Source organism: Harpia harpyja, chromosome 16 (genome assembly GCF_026419915.1).
Source record: "Harpia harpyja isolate bHarHar1 chromosome 16, bHarHar1 primary haplotype, whole genome shotgun sequence".
In the NCBI taxonomy this organism is placed as follows: Eukaryota; Metazoa; Chordata; class Aves; order Accipitriformes; family Accipitridae; genus Harpia; species Harpia harpyja.
The window spans coordinates 1,480,041-1,492,855 of NC_068955.1; the positions used below are offsets into that span (position 1 = coordinate 1,480,041).

The window sequence follows — 12,815 nt, forward strand, 5'->3', positions numbered from 1 at the left end:
GTGTGCCGTGCCCATGGCCCCCATGCCCACCCCCTGGGCTGGTGGGGAAGGGGCCGAGTGCCCTCTGCTCCCACCCCGCCGGTGTGCCGGGGGCCGGGGCGGGGGGGGGGTGCCCGCACTTTTACTGATTTATTTTGCGCGCAGTCTCCCTCCTGCGACGGAGAACCGGAGAAGCGCTGCCGGGCTGCCACCTCCGGGGCGGGTGGGAGAAAAAAAAAAAAAAAAAAAAAAGAAAGAAAAAAAAAAGAGGGAAAAGGAAGAAATCGCAGCCCAGCCCAGCCCGGCCCGGCCCCGCGCTGCCCGCTCCGCATCTCCCCGCATCTCCCGGCTCGGCTCCGCTCCGCACCGCCCCGCAGGGCTCCGCTCCGCCCCGCACCGGCCCGGCCCGCCCGCCCGCTCCGCCCCGCGGCGGGGGTGCCCGGCCCGGCCCGTCCTGGCCCGCCGTGTCCCGGTCCGGCCCGGCCCGTCTCGCCCGCTCCCCGCCGGCGGCAGCCCGCGCCCGCCCGAGCCGCGCTCCGCCCAGGTAAGGGCTCCGCTCCCCGGGTCCCCGGTCCCCGGTTCCCCGCGCTCACCTGGGCGTCCCCCGCGGGTCGCGCCGGGCTCGGACGGGAGGAAAAATCTCTTGAATGTCTCGGTCACGAGTCCCTGTAATTCTGATTACTTTTCCCCATGCAGAGAGGAATACTGCGAGGACGCTTCCAAACGCCTCTTTCCAGGCGAGGTCCTAGCCTGCGTGCTTTTCTTTATTTCTTTTTCCCTTCTGTCATCCCTTCTTTTTCCCCTGACCCACTTTAACCGCGTGCCTTTTCCGATGAACCGTACCCAGAGGCTTCGCCGTGTTCGGGAACCAGACAGACCGAGCCGTGCCCTAACGTTCAGACCTTGCTTTCTGCTGTTACAAAATATGTTTGTGAGAACAAAAGTGTTTTGGGGGAAAGTGCCGTGACCTTTGGGATCGCCGCTGCTGGCACATCGGCGCGGCTCGGTGCCGCGGCCCCGCCGGGAGGGTGTCCCCTCCCGCGGCTGCAAACATCAGCCCCCGACGGGTCCCGGGTGCCGGCAGGATCAGGGCAGCTCACCGCGGCTCCTTCCACAGACACCTTGGGAAATACAAGGTGCTTATTTTATTTGGTTTTTTTAAGAGCGTTGCTGTTAATTGGCTCCTGATCTACCAGGTTCCCCGGCTTTGACCGTTCCCAGTAAGCCAGGAAAGATCCCCCCTGTACGGTCGCCCCAGGCGAGGCAATAACCCACCGGAGATACTTTCTCATCTGTGGGCAGCTTTGCTATAAGGAACATGTTTAATAAATCATAAGGCCGGTGAATTCCTGGGATTTTTATTGCTTCTGTAAAAATGCAGTTTTGATCCGTCTGTGAGGGACACTGGGAAACAAAGCTGCTCCTTTCAGAGCCGGATCCTACGGATTTAGGACACCGCGCTGGCGGCGGGGCCGGTGGCTGCGAGCCCCCCCGGGCAGGGGCAGCACCGTGGTGGGCGGCGGGAGAGGGGGGCTCCCGGGGCAGGCCCCAGCCACGCTCGGGTTTTCTACCTCTGCTTTTTGAGGGACTGAGCGTGAACCGGGCGCCCGGAGCCCCGTCTTGGCTTCCCTCGCACCGCCGGGGCTGGGGACGCGACCGCGTGCGCAGAGCTGAGGCAGCGATGCCAGGGGAAACATCACAGCTGGAAACCCAGCGAGGCTGCACGGGGCTTCGAATTACATTTTTCCTCCTCGCCCTATTGCCCAAGGGCGAAAAAAGCAGCAAAAACCAAACTGCTAAAAAAAGGGAGAGATTCTTGCAGGAAGAATAGCCCGGTTTCCATCAGCCAGGCTGACCCGATCCCCCCCCGACAGCGGGGCAGCGGATTGCCCCGGCGTGTTTGGGCAGAGGAATGGAAATAAAGTGATTTTCTTTATTTGCTTGTTCCAATCTGAAAACTGGGGTTTAGGGGTGGGAGCTGAGCTGAAACGTGAAAGGCACATGGAGACGTGAACCCAGGAGCTGTCAGGAGGTCATCGGGATTTCGGAAAACACGAGTGCCATGGCCAGGAGAGTTGGTTATGGGTTGAAGTAGGTGGTGGAGGGTGCCCGGCTCTGCCCCAGCTGCGCTGGCTCAAACCAACGGCCCGGTCTGCCCTTGGCCGCTGAGCTGTCCTGCAGAAGCAGCGGTTTGGTGATCGGGATTTGTCCCCGTCTCCTGCCATGCCTTTGTTTTAGGCTGCACGGAGCCCGGCCGCAATAGCAGAGGCGGAGAGGGAGCTTTTCTTTGTACAGGGAAGCATTTAAATTCTTTACAGTGATTCATATATTCCATTCATATGAAACACAGTCCTGCGGAGTGTGAATGGGGACTGCTGGGGGATTTTTTTTAAGGCAATAAGCCCTAGAAGTGTCAAAAGTTATTCACACCTTGGTGAAATCAAGGATATTTCTGTCCGTGGCTCTTGGCAGGGGCTCAGCACTGCTCGCCTTGTGTCGGGTTTTCAGTTTCCCACTTGAATACGGTGCGGGGGGAGCGTGGGGGCAGCCTGCTCGCTCCCACTGCCCGGCTCTGTAAGCGTTTCTCGGTGCTTTCTCAGCCCCCGGGAGGGGCCCGGCACGGGCTGTGCCCGGGGGTCGTGGGGCAGCCCCCAGCACTCGGCCCCACAGGGGTTCGGACCCCCGTGGGTCACGCGCCCAGAAAGCCCCCAGGGCTGGAAAGCAGCCGTGTCTCGGTGAGCCTGTGGCTGGGTGAGATGCTGCCCCTCGCGTTTCACCACTCGTGGGGCGACCACCGAGGCTGTGACCGAAGCTACAGGCAGGCTGTCCCCGTCCCCCCGTCCCCCGTCTGCCCCCCATCACGGGGGACGTAAGCTGGCCCAGCGAAGGGACGGGCCGTGCGAGCATCCCAGCCTCGCAGGAGCTGCAGGAAGGCTTCACACATCTGGCGCAAGCCGGTGTCCCTCCGGCAACTGCTGTGCGGCGGCTGTGCCTGCTTCAGCACCGAGAAACCCCTTCCCCTCCTGGGACTTTTGGGGGGTGCTGCCCGGGGCGGCCGGGCTGGGACCTCGGCGAGAGGCTCCAGGGGTCAGGCACGGCCCTGGGGGCACTGACCTGCTCTGGGGGGGCTGCCAAGTCCCCGTTGGGGAGCGTTAGTTTGGGGGGAAATCGAGTGGAGTGGCTGGGGGCCGAGAGGTGCGGGGGCATCGCCCCGCTGCCAGGATGTGCCCCAGGTGCGGGGCCAGCACCCGCGGGGGGCTCTCGCCTCCGCCAGCCGCTCCGGGATGCTTTGAGCCACTGTAAATCCTCTCCGAAGGAACTGGGAAGACAGTTTTATGGCTGCTGGGGAGGAAGATTAGCAGGGTGTTGTTTTCAGAGCTGATCCATCACGGGACGCAGGCGCTGCGTGGTGCATCCGAGCGCTCGGCTGCTGGCGGGCGGCGCAGCCTTTCCTGTGAAGGTTGAGATAAAAATGCCTGGTTTTAATGTTCTGTCTGCTCTTGGGATCTGTGATGTGAGTGACAAAACCACCTCCGTGGGCCCGAGGCCCCACGCCCGTGCAGCAGCCGGGCTCCTCGTGAGCTGGGGGAACGGCAGATCGAGGGGATTTGGGCAACGGCACCTGCAAAAGGCATTAACCCCAGTGGAGAGGGCATGCGGGGCTGGTCCGGTCCCTGCCCATCCTCACGCACTCCCTCTGTCATTCTCTCCTATTTCAGCTTGTCCACAGCCCAGGAAGGAGCAAAGTTTCCATTCCCCTGTGATAAAGAAAATGTCTGTGACAATAAAACCTAATAGTTCAGGAGGGGGAGGGATAAAAAGACACCAAATTGCGTTTGTCTTCCCCCAGTTTCTCCCTCCCAGCCCCTTCCCTGTGGGAGGGGGTGCAGGCCGTCAGCTCTGTTGGGGATGTGCTGGGCTCCAAGCCTCCCCACTCCCCCATGCGCTCAGTCACTGGCTAATTAGAGAGGCTAATTAACTGCCTTAACAAAGGTGGAGGGGGGCATTGACTCTCACCCACTCCCTCCTTTGCACCCAGGGGTTCCCCGTGCTGGACATTTTGGGGAGAGGGACTGGGTGCTGCTGGAAACCTGGCTGTGTCCTGCAGCAATCCCGTGGGAGCAGAGTCCTCGGGGGTGGCAGGCGAAGCCAGGGGTGATGCCCAACGCCGCTGGCTCCCCCCTCCCAGTCAGGGCTCAGCCGCCCGTTGCTTCCCCTGCGTGGCGACTTGGACGCCGGCACAGACATAATAAACCGCTTTTCCTTTTCCCCTTGTCACCGGAGCCGTTCCTGAGTCACATCCCTGGCCGCCTGGCCTCTTCCCCAGAGCTGTCTGCTCTGGCTGCGTAACCCTGCACATCGGCTGCGAACTTCAAAGCGATGAGATCCAATCTGGCTGCGAAGGGTCCTGGCTGGATGGCAGCGCACCAGGGAAACATCTGCACGGGGTCCGGGGCGTGCAGGGGCCAGGGCGGCTGGTGGGATGCTCTGCTCTGCTCTGCAAAGCCTGGCTCACCCCCGGGCATCGCTCAGCTGCTCTCGAGGAGCTGCAGGAGCTGGTCCCTTTGCCAGGGCCATCTTCTGCCCTGTACCCCCGTGTCCTCGCAGGAGCATCCCACCAGGGACCCCATGGCTCCCGCTGGCTGCTGCCTCCTTGCAGAGCTCCCGAGCTTGGCCGGGGTGCTGCAGGTGGGAGATGGGTGCTATCAAAAATGAGGTGGGAGAAAAAAGGAGCCGAAGGTGGCCATGTGAGGGTTTCTGTTGTACCCTCAGCCCATTAGCTGCAGAGTGCTCCTATGGCCCCCGGCCCCGGCGTCAGCTGCGTTCATGGAGCAAAGCTGCAGATCGCAGGCAGAAACTGCAGCCAAAATCCTCAGAGCAGCCGGGTCTCATCTCCACGACCTTCCCTGGGGCCGAGCGCATCCCGCTGGCCCATCTGGAGATGTTTGTCCTCAGAGGCTCTTCCAGGCGCCTCTGTCTAGGACAGGGCTTGGCAAGAAGCAGCCAGGGAGGAAGACAATGATCTCGATGTCCACCTGCGGTGGATGCAGAGGCAGAGGCGAGGGCTTTCCCAGCTTGGATATTTTTCACCAAAAAACTGAATCCCTATATCTTGCATTGAAGTGCAGCACTCCCAGCACAAGCTCTGCCTTCCCCAGGCAGGGTGTCCCCCCAGAATTCCCCAAACCAGCAGACTTCTGCAAACCTGCCGCAAACCCGAGCAGCCCAGCAGTGCCAGACCCCTGGGATCTCACAGCGCTGCCTGCGCCTGCCCTGCAGTTCTCTCTGGCCATCGCCGAGAGCCTCTTTATTGTTCTTGCGGAGGGTTTTGTTTCACTGCTGCCTTCCAAGTTCCCAGGGATCTAAATTCTAAAGCAGGGTCTTGTAAAGAGCCCCATCCAGACGGATGAGATGATATTGCTGGTATCAGATGAGATCTATCCCCTGTCTTTATCCGCAGACAATGCAACAGTGGGAGCAAACAAGGATACGGCCTTTCTTCGGAGGCACATTAGCCAAATAAGAGCCTTCTCTTTGTTTTGTACCGAAACCCAAGACCCAGCAGCCAGACCACCTCGCGTAGCTGCCCTGATCTCCGCAGCCACAGCCACATGAGGATTTACCCCTCTTGCTGCAAAATCCCCCGTGCCCAAGTTGCAGGCAGGGCAGGGCAGACGGGTCCTGCCCTTTGCATTGCGAGGATGTTTCCTTTCCTGCGCCCGCTGTCAGGGGGCCGTGTCGGTGCCCCCAGGGCCGGGCAGGTCTCTGTGCTGCTGCAGGGATGGAGCAGTGCTCGGGGCTCTTCGGCTCTCGGGCAAAGAGACATGAACCCGACACCTGCCGAAGGTGGAAGTTGCTTTGGTTGTGCCCCATCTTTAAGGGAGAGCTGAGTCCATTCAGCCAAGGATCAGGGCCGTCCGGAGCAGCCGAGTCCGCTCTGTGCACAATGCTTGCAGTGATGCTTAAAGCCTGCGGCCAATTCACCTGCTTTCAGATTTCATTACAAGTCCTAAAATTCAGCCCAGGTTTGTTTTAAGAAGTTACCAGAGGCTGAGAGAGCCTGGGGCTGATTTATGGCTTCCCATCAAAATCATGTGGTTTTACCACGAAACTTGGAAGCTCTGGCTGCATTTTTTCTTTGGAGATTTTGGCTTTGCTCCAGGCTCGGCTCTGAGGGGCGAGAATGTGAATCCAGGGTGTGCATCAGGGCTGGAGCATTCGGGTGCTGCAAGTGAAATGGAGGAGATACAGATTGCTGCAAAGAGAATATTTAATGTCAGGACAACACAGCCATCTTTCTCAGGGAACCACCGATAAGGCGACGGGATGCTTGGCACGAAGGGCAGCTGCAACAGTTCCTTTGCTTTCAATGTGGCTTTAATTTCAACACTTGCCACTTATCGCCCTTGCATCCTGCTCACTGTTCAGCAGCTCGATGTCAGCAACCGAGAGCAACGTCCCCCACCGCGCCTGCGTGCCCAGGGAGGTTGTGAAGTCCCGCTGCTCTTCTCAGAGCCCTGCTCCCAGACCCGCGGGGTGAGCTGCTGGTGCCCACCGGGGTTAAATATGTGGGCTTTTGCCAGAGGAGCATATTTTCAGCCTCAAACATGCATTGTCAATGACTGCAGAAAGGTATTTCTCAGCTGCTCCAGTGTCCTGTAAGCCAGCCAGCCAGCGGAGAGAAACAAGCCTACTTTTATTGCTATTTCTTCATATTTCCTGATATTGCCAGTCTGGCACTCACAACCCACAGGCAGATCCCCGAAGGTCCTGGGTTTGGATTACAGCGGCGATACTTTTGTCTTTTCTTTGCCTTTAATTTCAGATGCTTTGGGCCCCAAGGGGCTCAGGCCGATAAACCCACCCACTGCAGCCAGGCGGGCAGAGACAGCAGCCCCCGGGGTGAGCAGCCCGGGCATCGAGAGCGGACCACAAACCAGGCCAGCGTGGGCGGTGCGGGGCCGTGCCCAGGCACCTCGGGCGCAGCTGGGACTGGGACCGGGGCTGGGGCATCCCCATCGCCACAGCATCACGAGGGTCCCGGTGCCCAGCGACTGCTGTGTGCCCACAGACCTCTGAGGGTCACGTTGGGGGAGTCTCGGCTGCTGGCTCGTGGATGATGCGTGAACAGACAAAAATAGTGCTTTGCGTTACATAAATAACAAGGTCAGGGCAGCTGCAAGCTGCTCCGGCCACGAGCGAGTGCCGCGTCCTGCCAAGCAACCCCTGGCGTGGGGGCTGGCGGGACAGCAGAGAGTCGCTTCGGGGCTTGGGTGGCTTTGTGGTTTTAATTTAGTGGCTTTTTAAAGTAAAGATGAACGGGGGAGCTGGGCAGCATCGCATCAGTTCCCCTGTCTGCTTCCAAAGGAAGCTGGTGGGGCCGCACCGAGCACCAGCGGCTCCGTGCCCGCTTCCCGAACCTCGGCTCGCTCCTTCCCACCGCCAGCACAGAAACGTCTGCGCTGCAAACAGACCTTGTCCTTGCCAAACGCTGCACCGTGCCGCACTGCACCAGCTAGGAAGCGCCAGCTCACGTGGCACGGACCTGGTGTGAGATGCTTGGGTGTCCGGCACCGCTCCTCTGGCCGGGGCGCATTTGATGCTGCTCGGCACGTCCGCCAATGCTTTTTTCCATTACGTGTTCTCCCGAAGCTGTTTCTTAAAGACCACGTGTTATGTTATTGCCGAATATAGACTATGAGCTGGGACAAGACCTCAGAGCTCCTCTGAGCAGTTATAAGCAGAGCTATACAATGAGTTTGTAATTATTTTATACCAAGCCCTGTATTTTCCTCCCCGCAGGGAAAGGCCAATAGAGCGAACAAGAGCAGGCCCATGCCAAACCATGCCCAGGCAGTGCTTTTATGAAATCTTGGGTTCGTAAGAATTAATTTCATTTAAAACATTCTTTTCGTTTCTCATAAAGCGCAGCAAATCCGTGGTACTTAGGGCAGGAATGCAGCGAAAGTGCTGCCGGGCAGGCAGCAAATTACCTGCGGCAGATGAGCCGTGGCGGCGGGGTCGCCCGTGGTCCGGACCTGTGCTGGCCTCGGCTTACTCCGGGCATCCAGCTGGGAAGAAGAGAGATGTTGGAGTAACTGTCTTGGATGCACTTGGGTATGGGACTCCGGCAGCACCCCCATCCCGTCCCGCGCTCCCAGGCGATGTGGGAGTTTGGGCACGTTTATCCCCAAAGTTCAGGTGAACGCCAGCGTGGCCGTTTCCCAGCCCAGTGCCTGTGTGCTGCGGGGCCGTGGCATCCTGCACGGGTGGGACAGGGCGTCACGAATCGTCCGTTTGAGTCCTCTGGCTGGTGGCGGCTGGTCCAGGGATGAAACCTGGCCAGAAACCCACACAGGCTTGCTCAGGTGACAGGTTGCAAATAATTCAAGTGAGTTTTGGGGTTGGGGGTACCTGACCAGCGGCTGGGGGCCGGGGTGGTGCTCCTGGATGGGGGCTGGCAGCCGGTGCTCCTGCCCTGCATGTGAAGGTGTGAAGACCAGGGCTGTGGGAGAAGCAAACCTCTGTCCACCTCCTTGCTGGACCGCCGGAGGCATGGCAGGGGGCACCTTTCCAATGGCAAGACCCCTGTGGGGCCGGCTGCTGGGGGGCCCTCGGCATGGGATGGGGTTTGCTCCCTGGGGTCCAATCCCAATTGGAGGAACAGCCCCAAAATCCCATTATTCTGGAGCGCAGCCCCACTGAAAAGGGGTTTAACTCTCCTCCCTTCAGCCATTCCCCCTCTCACAGCCTCCCAGGACAGGACCCAGGTGGGCATCTCATGTAACGTGTCCTCTTGGGATGCACACAGGCGCTCGTGACCTTGGGCGCGCTTCCCCGGTGACCTCGGGTGTCCAGCTGCGAGCGCAGGCGTGGGACGTGCCCGCGGGAGCTGGAAACCGGAGGCAGCTGATGGGTCCGTCTGGCTGGTGCCGCCGCCGGGCTGGGATTGCTCCCTGCCGCGCTCACCGGCACTTCCAGAGGGGCTCGCTTGCTATAAATCTCTGCCTCCCACCTGGCTGGTAGGCTCCAAGCCTGCTGGAGAGCTGATAGTGATGAACAAGAGGAGGATTAGAGGGTTTAGCAGGTGTCAAGCCTCATCTTTCATCCCACTGCGGGGAAGTCCGTGGCTCGCTCTTCCCCGCTCCTGCACAAGCCCTGCCGGAGCTGGGGCTGCCCTTTCCCTCTGCGTGTTTGCTGCTGACCTGGAGGGAGCAGGCGATGGGGCTTCCAAAATGCAGGGTGAGCTGGCGGCCCTCCCCGGGCTGCGGCAGGGGGTCTGCACCGTGCCCAGAGCCCTCCGGGCACCGTCCAGCTTCGGGCGGTACATTTTTGCTGGCTAGATGAAGCTCCTGAGAAGGAGAGGTCAGCAGCTCTCCGGCACTGCGTGGCACGGCACAGCCGAACAGCCAGTGCCGGCGGGGATGCCCCGGGCGTGCGGTGAGCCGGGCGATGGAGTTTGCCAGCTGCGGTATCAGGTTGAGCCGCGTCGCTCCGCGGTTTGCTGGAGAGAGCGTGAGAGCGCAGGGCTGGGCGCGCTGTTTATTTTGGTTAAATTGAGTTTTCTCCAGGAGATTGGGGGGCGCGGGGGGCCTCCAGACAAGGGGCTTTTGTGAGCCGGGCTGCAAGCCGATCCCCTTTTGTGGTTTTGCTTTTTTGGATGATACAGTTTGTTATTCCAAGAACTACCCAGCAAATGGACCCCATTAGCCGAGTCCCCGAAGTGGCTGGAGCTGGTGCTCGTGGTGCCTTTGTCTGCGCCCACCTTGGGCCCGATGGGAGCCGCTGAGGCCGCATTACCGCAGTGCCTTTGCCCCCGGACGGTGCCCGGGGGAGATGTGGGGCCGGGGGGCCGGGAGCCGCCGTCCCTCCTTGCAGGCTGCGAGGCCACGGCTGTGCTGACGGGGCATCTTACAGGATTAGCCTGGGCTGGGAAAGCCAGTGGGACAGGCGGAAAGCGCCGGGTTTGTTGAATTCCCCGGCACACTTGTGTCCCCAGCGGCATGCTGACAATAACCCAATTGTTGCCACGCTGCTGGGGGCTGGAGCCAGTGCCAGGGGGGAGGCCATGCATGGGGCAGCCCCTTTGCCCCCTCGGACGGGGCTGGACTCTCACCCTCACCTCCGGCCACCTGAGCTCAGCAGCTCGGTGGGAGCTGCGGGAGCTTGCATCCCCCTCTGCCCTTGGGCACGAGGGCTCTGGCCCCAGCCCCAGCCGGTATTTAAGGTACTCCCCCCCCCCGCAGCATCCCTGGGGTCCCACGGCGGTTGCAGTTCTGCAGTTACCCACAGCAGCTCTGCAGAACCCTGAGCGGGGCACGGGCACTTCTGTGCCACGTACGTGGGTCCCTGGCGCTGAGCAGCAGGACCCGCGCTGGGGGCAGCCCGTGGAACCCGGCCGGCAGCCCCCCAGCTGCTCCGCGGCAGTCCCGGCACACGTGGGTGCGCCCGGGGCGGCCGTGCAGCCTTGTGCTGATGAAGCCCAGCCCCGGGGCTGTGGTGCCAAGGCATGTCCATCCCGCCGGGCAGCCCAGGGCTGGGCGGTTCAGCCGGAGCATCCTTGGCCCGCTCGGCGTTACGTCCTACCATGCGGGGATGCTGCTGGCTCTGTTTGTCTTGGCTCCGTTGGGCTTTTTCCTGCATGCGAGCTGGCTGGAGCTGGGCAGAAGCCAGTGAGTTTATAAATAAAAGCATCGGACACCTCTCTGGGTGGTGCTGAAAGCTCCCGAAATAGCCCTGCTGCCCCGCCAAGGCGCGCGTGGCCAAGATGTTCGTGGCCAGGATGCTCACAGAGGCAGCTCCGGGGCTGGGTGTGGGAGCAGGGCTCCCCCCGCTCCCTGACTCCCATCCCGGCCGCCCTTGCAGAACAGCCCCAGTGTCTCCTTCCCCGGCCGGCCGGGACATGTCCCTGCTCCCACCAGCCTCCCGATGGGACGTGTCCCCCAGAGCTGGCAGTCCCTCGGCGAGGAGGGATGCTCCAGGAGCAGGCAGTGGGCACCAGCCACGCCTGGGGATGGCTTTTCCGCAGGGGTTGGGTGCCAGCAGAAACCTCCCCGGCAGTGCAGGCACGTGGGGTCGTGGAAAAGGGGGGGTCGGAGCTGACAGGGACGCGATGCCGCGCTCCCGCGAGGGGAGCGGAGCGGCCCTGGGGCGCGGTGGGTGCCAGGCACCGCACGGAGGGGACATCAGCTGGGACATCTCTGGTTGATGGAGAGCTGGGAGGAGAGTGCCGGCTGTACGGCTTCACCTCCTGCGCCCGGCGCTGCTTGGCCACGTGCTGTATTTTTGCCGCAGCGCCGGCCCAGCCTGGGCAGGGATGGTCGGAGGCCGTGGGACACTGGCCTTGCGCGGCGTTTGCTTTCCGCCGGCGGAGGAAGCCTGGCTCGCCGGGGCCGTGGTCCAGCCCTGGCAAATCCCAGCGGGGGCCGTGGGAGGGGGCAGCCGTAACATCCCGACAAAAGGAGCCTGGCAGTGGGCAGGAGACGGCGCCGGGAGCCAAGCGCGGGGGCAGGACCCCGTCCGGGGCTCCTTGTGCCGGCCGCCTCCGCTCGACGCCGTCTGCCCTGCCTGCAGTGTGCCGGGAGGGATGGAGGCGGCGGTGACCTCGCAGATCCCGGTGCCTCCCTTGGGGGCCAGCCGCAGCGTGCCAAGGGCTAGTGTGTGTGTGTGGGGGGGTTCCCGGCACTCAGCTGCAGCCAGAGCCGTCCTCCCACCGGGCCCCCGCCAAATTCCACCCAGGGCCTGGCATTTCAATATGCTGTGCTTTTGGAAAACAGCATTTTAATGCTCTTGCTGTAAATGAGGTGGAAAATGTCCGTGGGCTTGTGCGGGAAGGCTCCCGGGAGCGCGGCCGTGCCGTAGGCGTGCTGGGGTCTGGCTGAGCCCCGGCCAGGCGGCTGGGGATGGGGTGGGATCCTCCGGAGCCTCACGTCTCTCCGGGACTTCCCTGTGATTTCGGGCCAGCTCTGCTTATTCCGGTGATTTCTGTTGCAGCAGCGAGGCTGATGCTGCCTGTCCCCGGGGTGGGTCCCGCCAGCCTCTCGGTGTGGAGATTTGGGGTGCACCCTGACCTTCCCGCGGTGAGCACGGCCGGGGGGCTGCCACCCCTCCCCGGGCAGGGATCGGGGGGCATTGCCCACTCCCGTCCCCGCACCACCCCCAGCCCGGCGAGTGCCTCCAAGAGCCTTTCCCTGCTCCGTTCCCACACAATAGCTCCCGGGTTGAAGGCTAAAGGGTTTCTTGGGTTTCTTTTCTCTTTTTGTTTGGGTTTTTTTTTGGTTGTTTTTTTATAATTGTGCTCTAGAAAAATGGGATGAATAGGTCGCTTTAATTTTTTCCCCATGTTTCATTGCCACATGTGAAGGCTCATAAATGCCAGGCGAGTGCGGCAGCGCGGTGCCCACAGCAGACACCCAGCGCTCGCCCGAGCCGGCGCTGCCACGTGCCCGCCATTTCCTAGAAGGCAGCAACGTGCCAGCACCTGCCCCGGGCCAGGTCTGCTCCCCGGAGCGGGGGGACAATCGGGATCGACGTTGGGATCCCTCGGGTGCGGGAACGGGTGCCGGTCCCCTCCTGAGAACCACGGCAGCCTCCTGGCACCCGTGCCCGAACAAGGGGGTGCCCCCATGCAGAGGCGGGGGGGTCTTTGCAGGGCTCAGCGCCGTGCCGCCGGCAGCCTGCATGGCCTTGGGCAGGATGAGCCCCTCTTTGGGCAGCGGGTCCTGAGCGGGGACGGAGGGAGGTTCCCACATGACACAGCCCAGAGGAAAACTCTGCTTGGAAAAGAGGAGCTGAATGTTTTTCCAGCTTGAAGCCTAAACAAAAGGTTTTGTAAT

General features: G+C 61.7%; 1 protein-coding gene across 1 annotated transcript in view; it reads left to right on the plus strand.

Annotated features, from left to right (window-relative positions):
- The first annotated feature begins 272 nt into the window (after positions 1-272).
- The window catches only part of COL8A2 (collagen type VIII alpha 2 chain), a 34,931-nt gene continuing 22,388 nt past the window's right edge, over positions 273-12,815 (plus strand). The window contains exon 1 of the mRNA XM_052810960.1: positions 273-523. The gene's annotated coding sequence lies outside the window, so the exon portion shown is untranslated. The remainder of the gene's footprint in view (positions 524-12,815) is intronic.